This window comes from Lynx rufus, unplaced genomic scaffold (assembly GCF_022079265.1).
Source record: "Lynx rufus isolate CCGP_SWC_20201006 ecotype Redwood Valley unplaced genomic scaffold, mLynRuf1.p SCAF_3, whole genome shotgun sequence".
Taxonomy (NCBI): domain Eukaryota; kingdom Metazoa; phylum Chordata; class Mammalia; order Carnivora; family Felidae; genus Lynx; species Lynx rufus.
This window is the reverse complement of record NW_025814845.1, coordinates 32436075-32457893: the sequence shown is the minus strand read 5'-3', so window position 1 is coordinate 32457893 and position 21819 is coordinate 32436075. Positions and strand designations below refer to the sequence as shown.

Genomic DNA, 21819 nt, shown 5'->3' with positions numbered 1-21819 from the left:
AGTTCTACGTGGAAAACAGAAACACAAAATTCATTTTAAGTTCATTTTTAATTGAGTTGCAGTGTGATTTAGACCTTGAACTTCTCCAGCCAGCCACATAACCAGAGAGACACGTCAAAGACAGGAATCCTGCGGCCCTCACCAAGAGCTGGAGGGGCCTAAAATGTTCACCATAAAACAGACCTTTGCTAGATCAACCTTTTCCCTTGGGGATACGGCAGCTGAGGTTTGGGGTGGACAAGTGACTCAGTCGAAGGTCACTAGCGCTGACTTTCCCACGTATGCACTTTACTGTTTCCGCGTTTGTAGCCATTCTTGTTCTCCTCACACTTCACTAACCAGTATTTTATGCCTTCACAGAGCTCTGAAACTTCAACATTTTCGTAGTTGGAGTTGTCGGTTTTAACTAACTAAAAAAACTCTGTGCCGGACATGGAGCCCGAGGTTAGGTTTGAAGGCCAGTAAATGCAAATGGCACTTTCCCTGTCCCAAGGAGCTCTTCCTCTAGCACGAGGGATAAGATGTCCCCAGTAGGTGGAAGACAGGGGAGGGGGGCCTTGCCATAGAAAGGCAGAGTCAGATAGATGGGGGTTCTGAGGAGAACTGCTTCCAAACGGGAGAAAGTGTTCATGGAAGGGGGGCGTTGGGCTCACTCCCCCTGGGGAGTAACTGGAGATGTGACCGTGACCTAGAGTAAGGCAAGGAGGAGCCCCCCCCCCCAATGAAGGAACAGAATAAAAGCCAGCTGTGAAAGGAGGGCACGAAGGTAACAGAGTGCTTGTTTTCACTAGAGAACACTCTGTGTGAAGGGCCTTTGTGTGATAGAAAAACCCTCCCGAAGGCCCTGCAAAGCAACATGTAGGACAGTGTATTAGTCCTCGACGTTTGTTTGTTGCTACCATAACACAATTCCATAGACTGGATGGCTTAAATGACAGAAATTTACTTTCTCACAGTTCTAGAGGCTGGAAGTCCAAGATCAAGGTGAGGGCAGGTTTGGTTTCTCCTGAGGCCTGTCTCTGGGTCTTATAGATGGCCCCATACTTGCTGTGTCCTTACATGGGCTTTGCTCTGTGTGCAGGCACCTCTGGGGTCTCTTCCTCTTCCTCTTTCTTTTTTTAAGTTTATTTATTTATTTTGAGAGAGAGAGAGAATCCCAAGCAGGCTCCACACTGTCAGTGCAGAGCCTAACATGGGGCTCAGACTCACAACCAGCGAGAGCATGAGCTGAGCCAAAGTGAAGGGTCAGAAGCTTCTCCGACTGAACCACCCAGTCGTCCCTCTTCCTCTTCTTATAAGGACACCAATCATATTGGATTAGGGCCCCACCCTGATGACTTCAGTTAGCCTTAATCACCTCTCTAACAGCCCTATCTCCAAATACAGTCACATTCTGGGGTACTAGCAGTTAGGGCTTCAACACAGAGTTCTGGAAGGACACAAATCAGCCCTAGCAACTCTGTATGATTATACTAGATTATACTAGATTCAAGATAGATTGCACTCTTGTAAAAGCCACCAGGCATTGGATGGCTCAGTTGGTTAAGCGTCTGAAGCTTGATCTCAGCACATTGGGCTCCACACTGGGCATGAAACCTGCTTAAAAAACAAAACAAAACAAACAGCTACCAGGCATTAATATAGCCTATTAAAACAGGCTACACATTTCCCTCCCACACATTTCCTATGAATCTTTTATTTAAGTATAAAGATTAAAGGCAGAGGTCCAAATACTGCATAAAAACTTAAGAAAACAAACCTGCGTTTCTACTTCTAGGAATTTACCCAAGAGAAATACAAAACATATGTCTGCACAGAGACTTGTCCACAAATGTCCATGATAGCATTACTCATAATAGTTAAAATGTGGAAACACCCCAAATATCCAACTGATAGCCTATAAACAAAATGTGGTATATCCATACCATGGAATATTATTCAGCCATAAAAAGAAATGAAATATGGATGTGTACTACCATGTAATGAATCTTAAAAACATGCTGAGTTAAGCCACGTGGAAAGGGCTACATACTGCATGATTCTATTTATGTGAAATGTCCAGAAAAGATACATTTGTAGATCCAGAAGGCATATCTGGGGTGGCCTGGGGCTGGAGAAGGGAGTGGGGACTGATGTAAGTGAGCCCAAAGGAATGTTTTAAGATAAAGGAGAAGTTCTAAGCCTGGATTGGGGTGACGGTTGCACAACTCCATAAACTTATTTTAACAACACATTGAATTATACACTTACAATGGATATATTTCATGATATGCAAATTCTACTTCAATAAAGCTGGAAAACATTTGCACACCATCCTTGTGCGGGGGGCCATGTTGACCTTGTCTTTATTATTCCAATTTTAGTATACATGCTGCCGAAGCAAACACAATAAAGCTTCATTAATAAACATTAACAAACATTAATAAAAAACATTAATAAAAACTACATAGGAGGAATTGAAAAAGTCACACACACACAAAAATAAAATAAACTTCAAAAATTTCCTGTCATTGGGCAGGAGAGTGTATGCCTTCCATCCATAGTCTGCAGTAGGAAAAAGCTAACCCCCATCCCAAGTGACTTCTTGGTTCTGTACGGTGTGGGGTAGAGGAAAGGGGATAACTGCAGCTCCGGGGGGGGTGGTGTATGCTGTTTCCCCTCCACTAACCAGTTCCTGGTGAAGTCTGGCAAGTGATAAAATCCTGTAACAGTAACCCTGGAAGGGGCCTCAAGGGCCACCTTGTGCAAACCTCTCATTTAATTGAAGGTGGAGTTGGGGCTTGGAAAACTTCATACAGAGTTGCTCAGGAACCACAGGTCAATGGAGTCTATGTCAGGTGCCCCAGTTCTTACTCCAGTCGTCCATTGGGCTGTCTCTTCATATCTCTTAGCCTTTCTCAGCCTCAGTTATCCCACCTGCAAAATGGAGACAGTAATATCTACCTGTTTCACAGAGTCATATGAAGATCCAATGAGATCAATAGTGTGGAAATGCTTTCAAAAATAGAAAGCCCTCTACTGATGTAAAGTGCTGTTGTAGTCACATTAGCAGGTAAGTCATGGGTCAGTCTAGCTCAGAATCCAGACCAAAGATCTACAAGACTATACGCTTCCAGGAAATGCATTCGTCTGACCTGATGTGAGCATGAATCTCTGGTTGAAGCTGCTCCCCAGCATCATGACGGGGTGGGGGTGGGGCAGTTTGGGCACCATTCCTTTAATTTTCCAGAACATTCTCATTCCAGAACCCCATTATCTTCCTGCTGTCTATCCATGACACTTTAATTATTTCAATGACAATGAAATTTAGTCTGTGTGCTTTCAACTAGGATTACTCAAGTAACAATAATGGAAATGAAGATTTGATTTAGGTATCTATAACCTAAAACTTATTTATTTTATTCCCCTCCTTTGAAAACTTACCCATTTCTGTTGGGACCCAAGAAAGGGCCCTCTGTGTCTAATAATACCCGGGAATCCCCAAGACTGTAAGCTAAGTGTATTTTTGAGTGTATTAATCTCTGCTAAAGGACTCTCAATCCAACACCCTTCCCTGAGCCTCCTACCACCCACACAGGGGCGGATCTCACTAGGAACCCACAGCAAAATGAGAGCCCAGCAAACCAGTCATCATTACTGGCCCAGGAAAAACACCAGGTGCAGAGCCCAGCACAGAATGTGATCTGAGAAAACACTTATAAATCAAGCAGGTCCCAGGGAGTGAAAGTACAAGTTAGTAAAAAATAACAACAAAGTGACCATGAAATGTTAAATCAGATCAACCCAACAGCAAGCTAATTACTGGGGCCTCTGTAGAAAAGCCAGGGTGAAGACTGACATTAAGTCAGGAAAAAGCTGGAGAAGCATTCTCACCTCCCACATCCGGTTACTTTTCATACATTAGGAGGATTGGTCCTTTAATTGTGATATTTGTTTCAAATGTTTTCTCCCAGTTATCTTATGACTTTGTCATGATTTTTTTTTATTTTACCATGCAAGTATATTTTATTTCTAGGTAGCTTGAATTATCAGTCTTGTTGCATCTGAATTTTGAGTTGCATTTAGAAAGGATGTCCTCATACCTATAAGAGAAAGTTAGCCAGATTTTCTAACACTGAGGGGTTTCATTCTTGATCCAGCTGGAGTTTATTCTTACATACAGCTATCCTGTGGTCCTCACAATGTTTATTAAAAATCTATTTTTGCCTGGGGTGCCTGGGTGGCTCAGTCAGTTAAGTGTCTGACTTCGGCTCAGGTCACGATATCGCGGTTCATGAGTTCAAGCCCCACGTTGGACTCTTTGCTGACAGCGCAGAGCCTGGAGCCTACCTCAGATTCTGTGTCTCCCTCTCTCTGCTCCTCCTCTGCTCACACGCAGTCTGTCTCTCTCCTTCTTTCTCACTCTCTCTCAAAATAAATAAACATTAAAAAAATATCTATTTTTGCCTTAGTCAATGGAAATGCTACCTTTATTGTGTATTATGTTTCCACATATATTTGGGTCTATTCTTTAACTTTCTATTCTATTCTATTCCAATGGTCTATCTACTCATGCGTCAGTATCATGTTGTTTTAATTTCAGAGGCTTTATAATAAAGTACATTGTAATATCTGGTAAGTAGCTCTTTTCCCCCAGTGTTTTTCCAACTATTCTTTCAAGTTTTGTTTTGTTTTTCTGTATGAACTTTACTATCAACTTGCATAGTTCCAGAAAAGGGTTTTAATGGTATTTTTGTGGGGATCACATTAACTTAGAAAGACCTGGTGTCTGTATGACATTTATGATACTGGATCATCCTATCTAAGAACAGGGATTTCCTTCCATTTAAGTTTACTTTTATATCTTTTTTTTTTTTAATTTTTTTTCAACGTTTTTATTCATTTTTGGGACAGAGAGAGACAGAGCATGAACGGGGGAGGGGCAGAGAGAGAGGGAGACACAGAATCGGAAACAGGCTCCAGGCTCGGAGCCATCAGCCCAGAGCCTGACGCGGGGCTCGAACTCCGGGACCGCGAGATCGTGACCTGGCTGAAGTCGGACGCTTAACCGACTGCGCCACCCAGGCGCCCCACTTTTATATCTTTTAAGAGTGTTTTTATTTAATTTTTTTAATGTTTATTTATTTTGAGAGAGAGGGAGATAGAGGGAAAGAGATAGAGAAAGAGAGAGAGAACGTGAGTGGGGGAGGGACAGAGAGAGAGGGAGACACAGAATCCAAAGCAGGCTCCAGGCTCTGAGCTGTCAGCGCAGAGCCCAACGCGGGGCTTGAACTCATGAATCGCAATATCGTGACCTGAGCCAAAGTCAGACACTTAACTGGCTGAGCCACCCAGGTGCCCCTTAAAAGTGTTTTAAAGTGTTTTTTTCTTCCCCTTATAAAATCTGCACATTTATGTCTAAGTGTTATATCTTTTTTGGTTTGTTACAACCCATTACTTTCTGAAGCCAAGCTGATCCAGGCACTTGATTTTGGGTTCTAAATAATTCCCAATTTTCTTTTCATTTCCCTTTGCCTTGCCCAGTCCGCAAGTCTCGCTGGCATGACTTGAGTGTATGTCCATTGACCACGCTGGGAGAACAAGAAACAATTGTAGGTCTAGAGTTTAAGACAAGATGACATAAGACAGTGGTGAATAAGGTCTTTCGGTCTTAGCAAGAAAGAATTCACATCTGTCTGGGGGCAAAGATAAGAGTCACGGGTCTCTCACATATTTAAAAATCTAAAACTGGATTTAACTCGTCTGCTTTTCTCAGTCAAGTAAACTCTATCAATCTTCATGACGTCTTAGACAATCTTCTAAATCCTCTTTCCTCTTCTGGGTCTGATATAATACAGTATACTTATGACTAATAGTATTGAGTTGATAAATCCCTTCTATAAATTTTCCCTTCTTAATATTTCCCTAATACTTTCATGATCCAAACTCCATGTGGCCACAGAAATCTCTGGTAGATAGTTGTCTCCAAGACTATCTGTAAAACCAGGTGAAAGGCAGGCCCTGTGAATTGTGGTACACATCTCAGACTATACATTTCTGTCAGATTTCAGACTTGGGGTCTCTAGATAGTTTTCTCAGGTTGGTACATGGTCCTGCTGAAAGCAATCAATGGTTGGATTTTACTCCACACCAGCCTGCTCTCCTTTCAACCAAAGCTTCTTTACCAATGGTACTTTTTTTTTTAATAGATGTTTATTTATTTATTTTTGAGAAAGAGAGAGCATGCACGCACACAAGTGGGGGAGGGGCAGACACACACACACACACACACACACACACACACACACACAGAATCTGAAGCAAGCTCCAGGCTCTGAGCTGTCAGCATAGAGCTCAACGAAGGGCTTGAACTCACAAAACCTGAGCTGAAGTCAGACGTTCAACTGAATGAGCCACCCGTTCAATGGTACTTTAATTCCTTAGACCCAAAGAGGACTAAGAAATCTAGACAAATCATAGGAAATGCAATATTGAAAAAGCCATTTGAAACCTAAGGCAATTGGAGACTCTGAGTTTTTGGTAAGAATAAGAAGGAAAACCCCTGCTGGGCTCTCTCACCTCTTTCTCCACCAGTTTCACTATTGAAACTCCTAACACCCCTCAAGGTCAAGCTTAACTGTTACCTTTGGTACATAATTTTTCATGAAACTCCTCTACCTCCCAAAGATGTCATTGCTCCCTCATCTGTTTTCCTATTAAATTTTAAGCATGTTCTATTATCATTTTAATCACATTTTATTACACTTCTCTCATTATTTGTTTATATCTCTGTCTACCAACTAGGCTTCAGATTCTTGGAGGGCAGAACTATATCTCATTCATCCCAGTATCCTCTAGATCTCATAATTTAATTGGATTAAACTGACCAGAGCAAGAGATTTGAACTTTTTTGTTCTATTCACTGTTTGAGGTCTATTAGTCTCAGCCTCAGCAGTAAGGAGTGCTGCATTTCACCCAGCTCACATTCACACCAGGAGACCCCAAACAGAGTTCCTTGGTGAAGGTACGCCATGTTCTTCAAAGCCCGTCTCCCTTTCAGCCCACTGATGAACTCTTTATTGGTAATATGTGAATGGTTATGAGGACCAAATGAGATAATTCATCTAAGGCACTTATCAGTGAATGTTAATTAAAATATTAGTGACTTTATACTACACAGACTGATGGAAACTTGGATGACAAACTATGGAGCTACTACTGAGTCAGAGAAATTCCTTAGTGAATTGCTTTGTGATCCAACAACAGTTTCCCATCTTTTTTCCACCCCTACATAAAAGATAAGGGGCACATTGCCAGGGCCATTCCTATGGAATGGCATGTAGATAAGGATACATGCAAATGATAGGCAACTTCAGGTGTATTTGCTGGAACTTTCTATCTCCTTTCCCTGTGTCTCAAGAAAGCTTACTGGAATGTCTGCGATTAAAAATGGCAGCGTTTTTTTTTTTTAACAATAAGATGTCTATTCTTATTATTTGTTTAATGCACAAAACTCAGTTCTTCATTATTACTAATAAATTATTCCAGCATACCTCTGTTTTGACTCCCCAGTATTTTGTGAAACCCAGTTGCTAAGATCCATTATTATAAATCCCAAGGGCACAAGACTGACCATTGTCACACTGTGAGATGTTCACAAACTCTTCTGCTAACCATATAATTATGAAAAGTGGGCTCATTGTGGCTCCTTGGTGGCTCAGTCGGTTAAGCGTCCAGCTCTTGACTTCGGCTCAGGTCATGATCTCATGGTTTGTGGGTTCGAGCCCCTCATCGGGCTCTGCGCTGACAGTGTGGAGCTTGCTTGGGATTCTCTTTCTCCCCCTCTCTCTGTCCCTCCCCGACTGGTGCACGCACTCTCTCTCTCTCTCTCTTTCAAAATAAATAAATAAACTTAAAAAAAAAAGTGGGCTCATCTGTGCTATCAGAACATTCTCATGGATAGTCATGACACAGAATGAAACTGCACTATCTCCGAAGATATTTTAAAGCTCAGCATCCTGGCAGGAAAGAGAGGGCAAATACAAAAAAGGAGATAAAACAGAGTTTGATGCAGGCTCTATTTATTTATCACGCAGGTTTAAGGGAAATCAACAAGTGATGGTAAAATACCCAGGTGCTAGAATCAACAGGAAGTTACTATGACCTACTTCTTGAAAGAGACAGCAGGAAATCAGCCATGAACCCAAAGAGAGCTGTTGCTGTTGGAAGAGGCTGCCTACAAGATGCAGCCCCTGACAAGCCCTGGCCCAGCAGGCAAGTGAGCCGGGGGAATAAATACTGGAAGGTCTTTACCTTCTCCTGCCTGTGCCTTTCATTGGCCAAACCTAACGGGAATGCACAGGGCATGGACCGTGGATGCAGTCTGTAAAGGCCAGTCTTCTTGGACAGAGAACAGGGTAAGGGATGCAAAGTGTATCCAGAAGGACAAACAGGAAACATCCAGCACTACTGCTGACGAGCTCTTTTCTTCTTGATTCTGCACTGTGATTTCTAGCCCGTTTGGTGGGCAGTGGGGGGAGGAGGAGAGAAATGGATAAGATTTGAGTCATTTTCTACTTGGTCTGAAAGAGAAAGCACTTTTTTTGCCAGCAAAACTAGAAACAATAGACTCACAAGTGTGCAATTAAATCCTGGAAATACGTGGCTTTTCATCTCCATCTTAGATAAAAAGAAATCTCAGCTATGCCTTTCCCGGGCCATTTTAATTAACTTTATCAAGAAAGTTCTAAATGTCTAACTCCCTTTATCTTCCTTTTCAGAATATCAATTGGGCAGAATGTGAAGATAAAACTTAACTTACAGTGAGGGGGAAGGGGAAAAAACTGAGAAAACAGAAAAATTACAAGGTTTTTTTTCCACCCTCTTCCTTTTTAATTCTTGTTGTACTTAGTAGGATTCTGATGGCTGACAGGACTAAAAATTCTGTGTGTTCACTCTGATGACACGTCTCCTGCTCCAGCTGGAATCCTTCTCAGAGAAACACGCAGAGATCAGGATGACCCTCTTTAAACGGACAGGTGGGGCCTCCATTTTCAGTGCAAGCTAGCTCAGCCGACAGTTTTGAGGGGATACCAAATTTTTCCTCTTTTTAATTAATTGATTATTAAAATGACAATTTATCCATGTTAATTAGATATCATTTGAAAAATACGAAAGATACAAAGAATACAAATATAAAGAAAAAAATGGAAGCCATGCATATCCTTATCTAACAGTGGAAACTCTTGTTAATGTTTTATTATATTCCCTTTCACTCTTTTTTCTATACATTTTTTTCCCAGATAGGCATTACACACTGCAGGCAGATTTTCAGTCCTTCTTTATTATAATGAATATAATAGAACAATATTCCCCAAGTTATCAGGTGAACTTCAAAATAATAAAATATAAAGACCGCATAACATTTTATGTATGGGTGATGTCTTAGTCTATTTGGGCTGCTATAATAGAAGAGTATAGACTGGGTGGCTTAAGAAACAAACATTTATTTCTCACAGTTCCGGGGATTGGGATTCTAAGATCAAGATACCAATATGGCTGGGTTCCAGTGAAGGCCCTCTTCCTGGTTTACAGACTGATGCCTTCACCTTGTATCCTCCTATGGTGGAGAGAGAGAGCTAACTCTCTTCCTCTTCTTATGAGGGTACTAACCCCACCAGAGGGGCTCTACCTTCATGGCCTAATCACCTCCCCAAAGCCCCACTGCCTAATCCCATCCTACTGGGGCTAGGGTTTGAACACAGGAATTGAGTGGTATACAAGCACATCGTCCCCAACAGATGGTTCGATCCCCATGTATTTAACCATTCCCCTATTATTGAACACGTCACTTTTTCCAATTTAGGTTTATCCAGTTTCCTTATTATGAATAAGACTCCAGTGAACACCATTCATAATTTTTTTTAATCTATAAATTTCTGAGAACAAATTTCTTGAAGCAGAGCTAGGAAGTTAAAGTTTCACTTCCGATCTTGCCAAACTGCAAACCAAAAAGATTGCACTAGTTTACCTTTCCACCCACAGGATACAAGAGTGCCCATTTTTATAGAACCTGGCTGACACTGAGTCCTAGAATTTACTTTTATCTCTGTTAAAGGTGTTTTGTTGTTGTTTTAACGCACATTTCTTTGTTCAGTGAGAGCAAACATTTTTTCACACATCCGTAGGCCATTTAACTCCCTTCTTTGTGAATTGTCTGTTCCTGCAGTTCGGCAGCTAAGCTTTCTTCCAAATCTTTGTTCCTCTCCTGAGAATCACAAAACTTTATACAACTTTATTCCAACTCATTGAGTGTTTTCAGATGGTTGGTTGCTTTTAACAGAGTGAGTTGATTCCAAAAATGTCATTTCAGTTTGGTTTTTGACAGAGAACGGCTATATGCTCAGTTGAATGCTGCCCAGACTATTTTCCAAAACCATAACTAAAGTTATCTTAATTGTCTCTCTGAATATATTAAAATACACAGTAGCCTACAGTTTTTAGTTCATAAATCCAAAGCTCTTGGAAACACGTTTCTTTTGTGGGCCTCTCTAGGCCTAATTAGGACTATATGATCCTTTTTAGGTACTGGGCAGAGTGAGAAAAAAAAATAGTTTGGTCAAGCATCGGCCTTTTGACATGAGTTCTCAACTTGATATAAAGCCCAGAAATGTTCCTGCAAATGTGTTCTTGAGTGCCTGCGTGCTTCCCTACTGTTTCTATGGTAGGTGATGAGGAGATTGTTTCAATGCCTGGGCACCCCTTGTTGGGGCTGCTAGAAGTCAGTGAGCCCAAAGGAGGGATGGGGGAAGTCAATGGGAGTTAAGTACATGGAACCATTTCCTGGGTGACTTGACCAGTAGTAGCAAGTGTTATTCGTCCCATGCTTTCCATTTAACAAAGCACTTTCTCCTACATCAGCCCATTTGATATCAGAACAACCACATGGGATGTTGGAAACCATCACCCTCCTTTTGCAGGGACAGTTAAATGACTTGCTCAAAGTCACACAGCTAGTTAGTGGTGGTTAGTGCTCAGACTCCTGGTTTCTGTCTGTAAATGTGATTCCAACTATGTTCCTCTGGCGCATGGCTGCCTTGTTTACTGAGCACCCTTTAACAATGCAGTAGGATCATGGAACCAGAATAAAGAACAACAACAACGATGACAAAAGCCGGCACACAAGTTACAACCCTGATTAGCATCATACTCCATGGTCTGGAGAGAAGAAATAAGAGAGATTTATGCGATCTTTTCGATGAGAAGGGACATACCTGGGTCTTTGCATACGCCTTTCATTATGTGAGTAATCATATTCGCTGTGCACTGTTGAAGGCTGTGACATCTCTTTCTTCTCTCGTTAATCCAGCTTGACCTTTCAAGGCGTTATAGTCGTTTTTTTTTTGAGAGCGCACATGCGTGTGCAAGTGGGGGAGGGGCAGAGAGAGAGGGGGACAGAGGATCCGAAGTGGGCGCCACACTGATGGCAGAGAGTCCCATGCAGGGCTTGAACCCATGAACAGTGAGACCATGACCTGAGCCAGTCAGATGTTTAGCCGACTGAGACATCCAGGCGCCTCAGTCATTGTTGACTCTACAAAATGCTATCGGGTGTGCTTAGCCAGAGCAAGCAAGTAGACAGCTGGATGAGAAAGCCTGGAAAACCACATCGCAGCAAATATGCGTCTTCTCCTGTAGGAGTCTACTGACCCTTCGCATCAGAATCACATTTGCCAAATTTGAGGGATTTCTGAGGCTGAAAACAAACATGAAAGGATATTTTTCCTGGACTTTGGGCCAATGGTGGCCCCAGTGGTAGATTTGGGAATTATTTCTTACAATGTGATCATTTTCACTGGGGATTTGGTTGTTTGATGGTGAAGTAAAATGAGCAATGTTTTTTTTCTTTTAACATATATAGGTGCCTAAACATTGTGGAGCTTTCTGGGAGAAAATGAAGTTAGACTCTAAATCCCCGTCCTCATTACCAGGAAGACACAAAACAATGGACTGGCCTCAGCCCTACAGAGACCTTATTAGAACATACCATGTGGTTCCTATTGAGAAAACCTCACTCAGGATATCGGAATCCCTACCACAGCCTGATTGGAGGCCTCTGAATAAGCTGACACTGAAACCCACCAAAGCCACCCAGCAATGGGCATTTTTCCCCCAGGGTTATTGTCTGTGTGAATGTAATTATTCAGGTATTAGTAACACTCTGGAGCCCAGGCAGCTCTCCTGACTGAGCACCATATAAAAGTGAGAGAGTGTTGTTCCTATCACTTTGTTTTTGATGTTTATTTTGAGAGAGAGAAAGACAGTGTGTGCCCAAGCGGGGGGAGGGGCAGAGAGAGAGCGGGAGAGAGAATCTTAAGCAGGTTCTGAGCTGTCAGCACAGAGCCCGACAGGGGGCTCAATCTCACGAACTGTGAGATCATGACCTGGGCCGAAATCGAGAGCTGGCCGCTTAAATGACTGAGCCATCCAGACTTCCCTTGTTCCTACCACTTTTAAAGGAACCGATAAGCTATCTTAGTGCTGTGTGATAATCCAAGAAACACAACTCCAACCTCAAATAGAAATAAGGTGGAAGTCTGGGCAGCTCTGTTGTGGGTGTGGGACTGTGTAATTCCCTCCTGTTCCTCCTCCTATACCTTCTGCCGTGGTGAACGGCATCACCACCATCCTTCCAGAAAAGCCTCCGAGATGATGTCAGAATGGGAATAAAACCCAGACTGTTATCCCTGTGCTCTTTCCACGTCATCCCCCTGTCTCCCACTAACCAATGGAGACTTTATCGGCCCTGACCAAAATATCTGCAACATGGAGTCTGTGGAATTTGCCCTGTCAAGTTCCAGGATTCTAAAACAAGAAAAATATCTCAGTAAAGGCATTTCTCTGCCATCCAATAGGAAGATCCACCTGTTAAGTCATACTACTCGTCTTTTAATCTGGAGCTTGGAAGCTAGGCCTCATCCCTGTGTGTAGGCATGTAGCTATACCACCTTGATGGGACAGTCAATAGCCTAGGCGGTAAGGCAGAAAAAACACTCCCTTGCTCCCAAGAGTCCAACAGGCCAGCTAAATGCCGTCGAAGAACTGTGCAATTGAAAAGCCACTTCATCAAAGCTGGTCGTCTTCAGGCATGTGGCGAGAATTAAGAACTTTCTTGGGATATCATGGATAATTTATTTGGAAGAGCCAGAGTTACTCAGTCAACTTTGTGTCTGTTTTCCATTTATCCTAATATCTGAGGATAACATAACATTATGAGCAAATTTTAAATTTGAAAATGTCTCTCTGGCATTCAAAAACAGCCAACACATTAATGGTAATTAAAAAATTACACAACATCGGCTGTGTATCTGCACACTGCCTTCTTCTGCTGACATCAGGTGGTTTCAAACTGCTACAATCCAAAGATAATGTACAGAGAACTATGAAATTTAGGGGTGCCTGGGTGGCTCGGTCTGTTAAGCATCTGACTCTTGATTTCGGCTCAGGTCACGATCTCATGGTCATGAGATCAAACCCTGCATCCGGCTCTGCACTGACAGTGCAGAACCTGCTTGGGATCCTCTCTCTCTCTCTCTCTCTGTCTCTTTCTGCGTCTCCACATGCTGGCTCTCTCTCTCTCTCTCTCTCTCAAAATAAATAAATAAGCATTTAAAAAACTTAGATTTACATTCACACCACATACTTATTAGCAATGGGTGAGACAGGTTATGTTCTAAGTCCATAAATCTATATTTACTAAGTACTAGAAATTGCACTAGGCTTTTCAATTAGATGACTTCGTTAACCCCATGTTGTCTCCCTTTTAAGCCAGTTTGTCTTTTTTTATTTTTTTTGAATATAATTTATTGACAAATTGGTTTCCATACAATACCCAGTGCTCATCCCAATGCCCTCCTCCATGCCCATCACCCACTTTCCCCTCTCCTCCACCCCCATCAACCTTCAGTTTGTTCTCAGTATCCAAGAGTCTCTTATGGTTTGCCTCCCTCCCTCTCTGTAACTTTTTTTTTTTCCCCTTCCCTTCCCCCATGGTCTTCTGTTAAGTTTGTCAAGATCCACCTATGAGTGAAAACATATGGTATCTGTCTTTCTCTGATTGACTTATTTCACTTATCATAATACCCTCCAGTTCCAACCACATTGCTGCAAATGGCCAGATTTCATTCTTTCTCATTGCCAAGTAGTATTCCATTGTATATATAAACCATATCTTCTTTATCCATTCGTCAGTTGATGGACATTTAGGCTCTTTCCATAATTTGGCTATTGTTGAAAGTGTTGCTATAAACATTGGGGTACAAGTGCCCCTATGCATCAGTACTCCTGTATCCCCTGGGTAAATTCCTAGCAGTGTTATTGCTGGGTCATAGGGTAGTTCTATTTTTAATTTTTTGAGGAACCTCCACACTGTTTTCCAGAGCGTAAGCCAGTTTGACTTAAGCATCTCACATTTGCATGTGACTGAGATCTGATTAATACAGTGCCTCAGAAAATATGTTGACCAAGAAAATTAAAAAATAAGTCTCTTTTGATTGTCTATTAAGTAACTTTTACAACTGATCAAAGTATATGTCAATTTTATGATTACAATTTTCTGCAGTAAAAATTGGGGTTTTGAAGTTAAAAAAAAATAATTCTGCACATTTACGTATCATGATTATACTCTTTGAAGCAAATGTTTATGGGGAGAAAAATGAATGGAGAGGGACATCTCCATCAATACAAAAAGGGTGGTTATTTGATTTCTTGGGAATTGTCTCTCTTGTCATTCCCCAAAAAACAACAGCACCTGTGCTAAAACATAAGGCTTTTCTCATCTCCCGCCCCCCACTTAGTTCCCGTTCTGCTAATCTGTGATCAAATAACCCATTAACACTTTGCTTCATCCAGCAGGAAGAAAAGATAGATTTTTAAATCTTCCAACATTATTTAGCAAAAGCATAGCACACCTCTGCGTGTTTTTTACAATTCTGAATAACTGTTACAAGTAAAGCAATATTTTAATTTAGTGACTCAGGTAACCCACAAACAATTAACTAAGGAACATGTTTCAAAGATTCATTAGCCAGTCAGGTATATGAAACCCAGAACATATTTTTCCCCAAAACATGATCTTGTCTTTGGTCTTTGGTGGATAGATTCCTAGGCCACCTCCCAAAGACTCCTTTACCCATAAGGAAGTGTATTTTAGTATGTAGCTCCTAGTCTTTCAGAGGCCCCTAAGCCAGGCCCGGGGCTCCCCTCCACTGTAGTTAAAACCAGGTCACATCACTGATCAGATGGCTTATCTCAGTTTACGCTCCTGTGAAGTGGATATATTGATATCTACCCTTTTAAGGAATAAACGAAATAATGGAAATAAAGCATTGAATATAGAGTTTGACTCAGAATACATAGTGACAATGACTATAATGGTGGTGATGACAAAAACTTTTGAGTCCTGGACCCCTGAGGAGCCAAAGGGTCTGAGAAGTTTCTTATATCAAGTACACGTTTACATTGTATTGATTGAGAAAACCTATAAGGGCTGAAGTAACACAATCCCGGGTGGCTTAAAGAACGGCAATGTATTGTTGCAGAGTTCTGGAGGCTGGAGGTCCAAAATTAAGGCATCAGCCATGTTGGCTCCTTCTGAGGGCTGTGACGGAGAATCTGCTCCGGGCCTCTCTCCCCGCTTCTGGTGGCCTTAGGTGTTCCTTGGTTTGTGGATGGCATTCTCCCTGCATCCTCACATTGCAGTCACTCTACTCATGTCTCTCAAGTTTCCCCTTTTCATAAGAACACAGTCACATTGGATTAAGGCCTCCTAATGACCTTATCTTACCTTGACCCATCATTTGCAAAAACCCTATTTCCAAATAAGGTCCTATTCACAGGCACTAAGAGTGAGGATTTGAGCCTCTTTTTTAGAGAATTCAATTAAACCCATAACAGTGAGTAGGTGAAAGATTTCACTGGGCATCTCTCAGGGAGTGTTTTGATGGGCTTCACGATGGAGTAGGAGAGGGAGTCTCAGCGCCTCCACACCCATGAAGGGAGGAATGGGGTCCAGTGGAACCATGGCTATCAGAGGAGAGCAGCAGTCTGGGATTTATCCATGTGAGATGGTGATCACAGAAACTGCTGGTACTTCTCAAAGCTAAGGCATATCACCCACCGTTTTACCCAAATAGCTCTCCAAACACAAGCCTCACACTTACTTTTTCTTCCAAGTTTGCCTTGTTTCAGATCATTAGATTGACTCCCTCCCTGAGCTACATAAGCATCTTAAGAAACTAGCTATTCTCTCTGGCTATTAGAGTCTCGAACGTATCATTATATTACTCAATTCTTAGCAACGGTTTTGCAACACCTGGGGTTTCATCAATTTCTCACAACTCCTCAAAGTGAAATGAATTTTGTATCCAGTTAAAGGTTTAAAACAAGCACAAGCCTCCTAGTGCTTTCAGAGGATGAGGTAATCATGCACTCTAACAAATGACATTAGGGCGTCCCGGTTCTCCCTAAGTTGGGAATCATGGTACTAAACAGCACGCCTGACCTCTGGAAGGAAAACCAACTCCCCCCGGTGACTAATTTACAACCAGGAAGTAATTTCTCCACCGGGAGCCTGTGGATCAACAAAGTTTCTTCTTGGTCTTCTCCCAGGACTGCAGTGAACCAGGCAGGGGGGTGATCTAGGTTCACTCTTCCTGCGGGAGGAACAACCCCCAGGCTCCCGCAGGGGGTCGGCGGAAGGGGATTCTTCTCTAAAACTGCTCAATTACTCAGGATAATGTTTTGAATCTCCAAACATCACAGCTAGCTAGTTTCAAGCGATATTTTAAGTGAGACAGAAGTTCAGGTTTCTAACAATCTGGTGGATAAAGAAGCCTCAGGAATACTAAGCTGAGGAAAGGGTCCTTTGCGGGCTTACTTCTCCCTCTAGCCCAGCTGACCACTTTGCATCCTGCAGGGTCAGCTGAAATGTCTGGTCTCAGAGACACCTTCCACAATTATCCCCATCTTCACTAGTCTTTACTACATCATCCTAGTTAGTTCCTTCACAGTCCCACAATCTATTGGTAATTATTTCGTTTACTTGGTCTATTGTCTCCATAAGAATGTAAGTTTCAGAAGACCAAGAGGCTTGTTCGTGCTCTTCTCTGCTTTAGTTCCTGTGTCTGAGCCTGTGCCTGGCACAGAGTAGATGTTCAGTAAATATGCGTTGAATGATTACTGTTCTAGATGACCAGCAGGTGAACCTGTAGCCTCAGAGCCCCTGTTGACCAGTGTTCAAGATGTAGAACATCTTGTAGGCTGGATCGAGCAATAAAATATTGACCTGCAAAATATGACTTTCCTCAATACTCACTCTGGCCTAAATAAACAGAAGGAGCCCTGAGGAATTATCCTGCAAGGCTGATTTAGTGGAATCATTGGCACTTGTGTAAAATTTTGGAGAATAATGTCCTAAGCCCAGATGCTATTTTTAAGAACTTAACACCGGGAAAACCCTTCTGGGGCTAACTCTGTGGGAATGAAGCCCTTTTTCTGTCATTGGTGATGTATGAACTGATGGCTCATGGAAGGTGGGGCTCAGACTAACTTATCGGACTTTTTCCTTCTGAGTTATAGCTCAGCGAGCAGACTTGACCGATTACAGTCCCTGACAAGAGCTGAGCAGTCTGTGGGCTTGTTTACATTACCAAAGAGAAGTGACAATATGGCCCAATTTAGTGCCTACAGTCCAGCATAACTAAACAAATTCTCTTTCCAGTCCCAGTCGAGGTTCACCTAAGCTGAACTGGATTTATGGGAAACAAATGCCCAACAGAGCCAATCAGTCTATGATGCTTGTTTGGGGCCAAATTACTTTAAAAGCCACAAATGAGGACCCTTTAGGAGCTGAATTAGAAGAAATCTGTAAGTGATGCAACTAGATTTCTGGCACCTGGAGCTGATGCATGTCGGGCAAGGCTGTTTGCAGTAGTTCCCAGGGAAGTTTACAGGGTCACCCAGAGCCGCTAACCAGTAACCATCTCACAGAGGGAGACTCAACAACTCAGGTGTGCTTCTGCTTGGCTGTGGACTTTTAATGCCAACATTCATCACTGAGTTAGGGGTTTCAAGGACAAAGGCCTTCTAGAAAAGGCAAGTTGATCTGCTCTCCGAGCAGGTACAGAGATGGGAGTCCACTGGGCAAAGACACAGGACTTCCTCCCCTGGGAGCAAAAATAAATACTTGGGGGGAAAATTGCACAACCTCTGTCCTAAAGAAAGTGGGAAAAGTTCCAATGAAATCTCCCTCACATCCCTTCACAGATATGCGTTGTGTTTAGTTCCCAAATGTGGTAGCATTTCCACATCCATCTTCTCTCAGAAAGCGTTTCTTAACCTTTGTGGGGGAGGGGGAATCATGGAGCTTCACAAACGCTGTGGCCCCTCTAATGGAAGAAATGTAAAACAGTTTTGGGGGTCTCCACACCCCATTTAAAGCCCATTCATGGACCCACTAGAGATCCCTATATTATTGGAACAAAAGTGGCCCACCATTGGTTCAAAACTGGAAGATGTTGAGGTGCCTGGGTGGCTCAGTCAAGCTGAGTGTCTGACTTCAGCTCTGGTCGTGATCTCACAGTTCATGGGTTCCAGCCCCGCGTTGGGATCTGTGCTGACAGGTGGGAGCCTGGAGCCTGCTTCAGATTCTGTGTCTCCCTCTCTCTCTGCCCCCGCCCCCCCACCACTCATGTTCTGTCTCTGTCAAAAATAAAAGTGTTAAAAAAAAAAACTGGAAGATGTTGTCAAGACATGATTTTACAGAGAGAAAGATGGGAGAAGAAAGACTTCTTCACCTCTGTCCTCCCCAAAACCCAGGTGCCCAAGTCCCAAAACAGAGATTAGGCATATGCCAGTGACACATGGGAATGAAATAGACTAAGACAAACTGTCCTAAGGTTTGCTTATTTGGCTACTAGAGCACCTCTCTAATGATGTCCAGTCACTGCGACTCTCGTCCCTCCTGCAGCTACAGTGATTCAACAAGGTTTATGGCCAAAAATAACCATTACAGGTATAATGAACACTGGGATAGGTGTTTTTCTGCTATAAACCTTTGGAAACGGGTATTATCACTGTTATTTTACAGATGAAGCTATAAACTGTAAGGGTGAGGGAAACTAGCATTTTTAAACACCCTCTACATTTATTTTATAAATATTGGCAATCCTGAATATGTGAATCAATACGCCAAATTTATTAACGAGAAAGCTGAATTTAGAAAGTTTGAGTGATTTTCCAAGGTCACAGAGTTGGCAGGCAACAGAGCTAGGAGCTGAACCCAGAAGCGGCTGGCTCCCAAGTCCATGGTCTTTCAGATGCACCATCCAGAGAAGAAACTCATCTGCTCTTATGGGGAGGTTCCCGTTCCGGAGCCAGATTCCCAACCTCTAGAAATGTCACCTGTCACAGTTGACTGATGATCAGACCATCCCTGTACTATCTCATTCATTCTGTATAAACACCCTATGAGAACGTATTGTTGGCCCCATTTTGCAACAAGGAAGCGAGGCTTGGAGAGATGACGTGACTTACTCAACATGCTGCTCGTCCGTGTGCAAGGGCAGTGGAGCATGATGGTTAGGAGAACAGACTTGACACCGGGTTGCCTGGCTCCATTTCTTACAGGCTGGGTCACCTTCAGCAAGTTACTTAACCTCTCTGTGCCTCAGCGTCCTCATCTATACAATGGTACAGATACCTTGTGAAGTTGTTAGGAGGGTTATACAAGGAAACATTCATAAACCACTTAGGGAAGTGTTGGTTAAATAAAATATGCATCAACCTGGGACGAGCTGCGGTGATAACGTGAACATCCTTCACTGTCGGAGTATGTCAATCTGTTGTCAGGAACTCTCTTCCATCCTAGAGAGTCCTGGAGGGCACAGTCTAGAACAGGCGCCCACAGAAGCAGAGGCCGTACGCCAACCTTCTCAAGCTTTGTGAAATGCAGCCCAGGTGAAGCCTGCCTTTTCTGTGGGCCAAGCAATCGCTTCCAATCGCAGCCCTGCTGGTATATTCCAAGGGGTTGGCTCATCCCAAGCACCCCCTCATTCTAAGCCCCACAAAGTGCATCTTATCCCAAGGGAAAACTCAAGAGACTCAAACCCCAGTGGCCTTTGAAGCTGAGTGGCTCCCTGGGCGGGGGGTGTGTGTGGGGGAGTACGTTCTGGGCTCCCTGTGTGGGGCCCCTAGGAAGGCTAAGGGCATGACCTTTCACAGAAGCCTTGTCTCCTCCCTCCGCACCTCTGCTTGTTTTCTGGCCGACAAGCCTTGTCCCAAGTGGGCTCACAACAACTTACGGAGTGCTCGGCTTCCACACGGGGCAGCAAATGAGCATTTCTACGCTTCTGCAGAAAAAGGTCAGCTTTAGATTAACGGCTTCTCATCACCCCTCTCACCTTGGAAACTGCTCCACTGTGAAGCTGGGAGTCTACAAGCCCTGAACTGGTTCCAACTGTGCTGAAATCCAGGAGGAAAAAAGAAAACCATTTCCTCTTGTGAATGGGCATCGGTCGTGAGGCAAAGAATTTCTTCAAATTGAGTCTGACAGCAACCGCCAGGGCCCAAAATGAATCTTCTCAGGCGTGACCCCAGATGTGTACACGACCTCTGAGCAGCCCATGCACAGGGGGAAAAAAAGGGCAAACGACTACTCCCATAATTCCTGGTTTAAAGGACCTATCTCCCAGAGCTCTTCGTCAAGATGTTTCAATTGTGGTAAAACACACATAGCGCAAAGTTTACCATTTCAACTCTTTCCAAATGCGCAATTCTCTGGCATCAAATACAGTCACGGTATCGTGCAACCATCACCGCCATCCATCTCCAGAATTCTTTTCATCTTCCCCAGCTAAAACCCTGTAAATGATAACTCTCCATCCTTCCCTTTCTGCCGGCAACCACCATTCTATGAATCTGACTCCTCTAAGGACCTCACGTGACAGGAATCACGTGGATTTGTCTTTTTGTGACTGGTTCATCTCACTTAGAACAATACCCTCAAGGTTCATCCATGTGGTAGCACGTGGTACCATCCATGTGGTAGCTTCCTTTCTAAGGCCAAATAATATTCCGTTGTATGTATATGCCACATTTTGTTATCCATTCATTCATCATCTTTAGACATCGAGGGATGCTCCCACCTTCTGGCTGCTGTGAACATCAGTGTGCAAATATCTGTTCAAGTCCTGCCTTCAACTCTATTTTTTTTTTTTGAGAGACAGAGACAGAGAGAGAGAGAGAGAGAGAGAATCCCAAGCAGACTCCACACTGTCAGCGAGGAGCCCGACATGGGGCTTCATCTCATAAACCTCGAGATCATGACCTGAGCCAAAATCGGGAGTCAATGCTTAACTGACTGAGCCACCCAGGTGCCCCCTTGCCCTCAATTCTTTTGGGCATATCTCCGAATTAGAATTGCTGAATCATATGGCAATGCTACGTTTAATTTTTTGAGGGACTACCATAGTGTTTTTGCACAGCAGCTACACTATGTTCTATCCCCATCGACAGTACACTCAAGCTTTTCTCATGCCCCACCCTTCCTTTGCCTCCTGTACTCACCTCTCCCTCCAATATCATCCCCCTCCCAATCCAGCTTCTCCACTACTGCCCTTGGAGAGGCAGTAGGATACCGTGCCAAGACCAAAGGATTTTCAGTCAAATAAATTGAGATTTGAAAATCTATTACTTTCAGAAACTCGATGTCTCAGCGCTTCCTCCTCAATAGAAGTCCAAGAAATGTTACCGTAGCTTCCAATAACAGTAACCACTAGAACA

At 43.0% G+C, this 21819-nt stretch overlaps 1 pseudogene; it reads right to left on the bottom strand.

The window, feature by feature from the left end:
• Positions 1–2286: 2286 nt before the first annotated feature.
• Positions 2287–2387, bottom strand: LOC124521451 (uncharacterized; annotated as a pseudogene).
• Positions 2388–21819: the final 19432 nt, after the last annotated feature.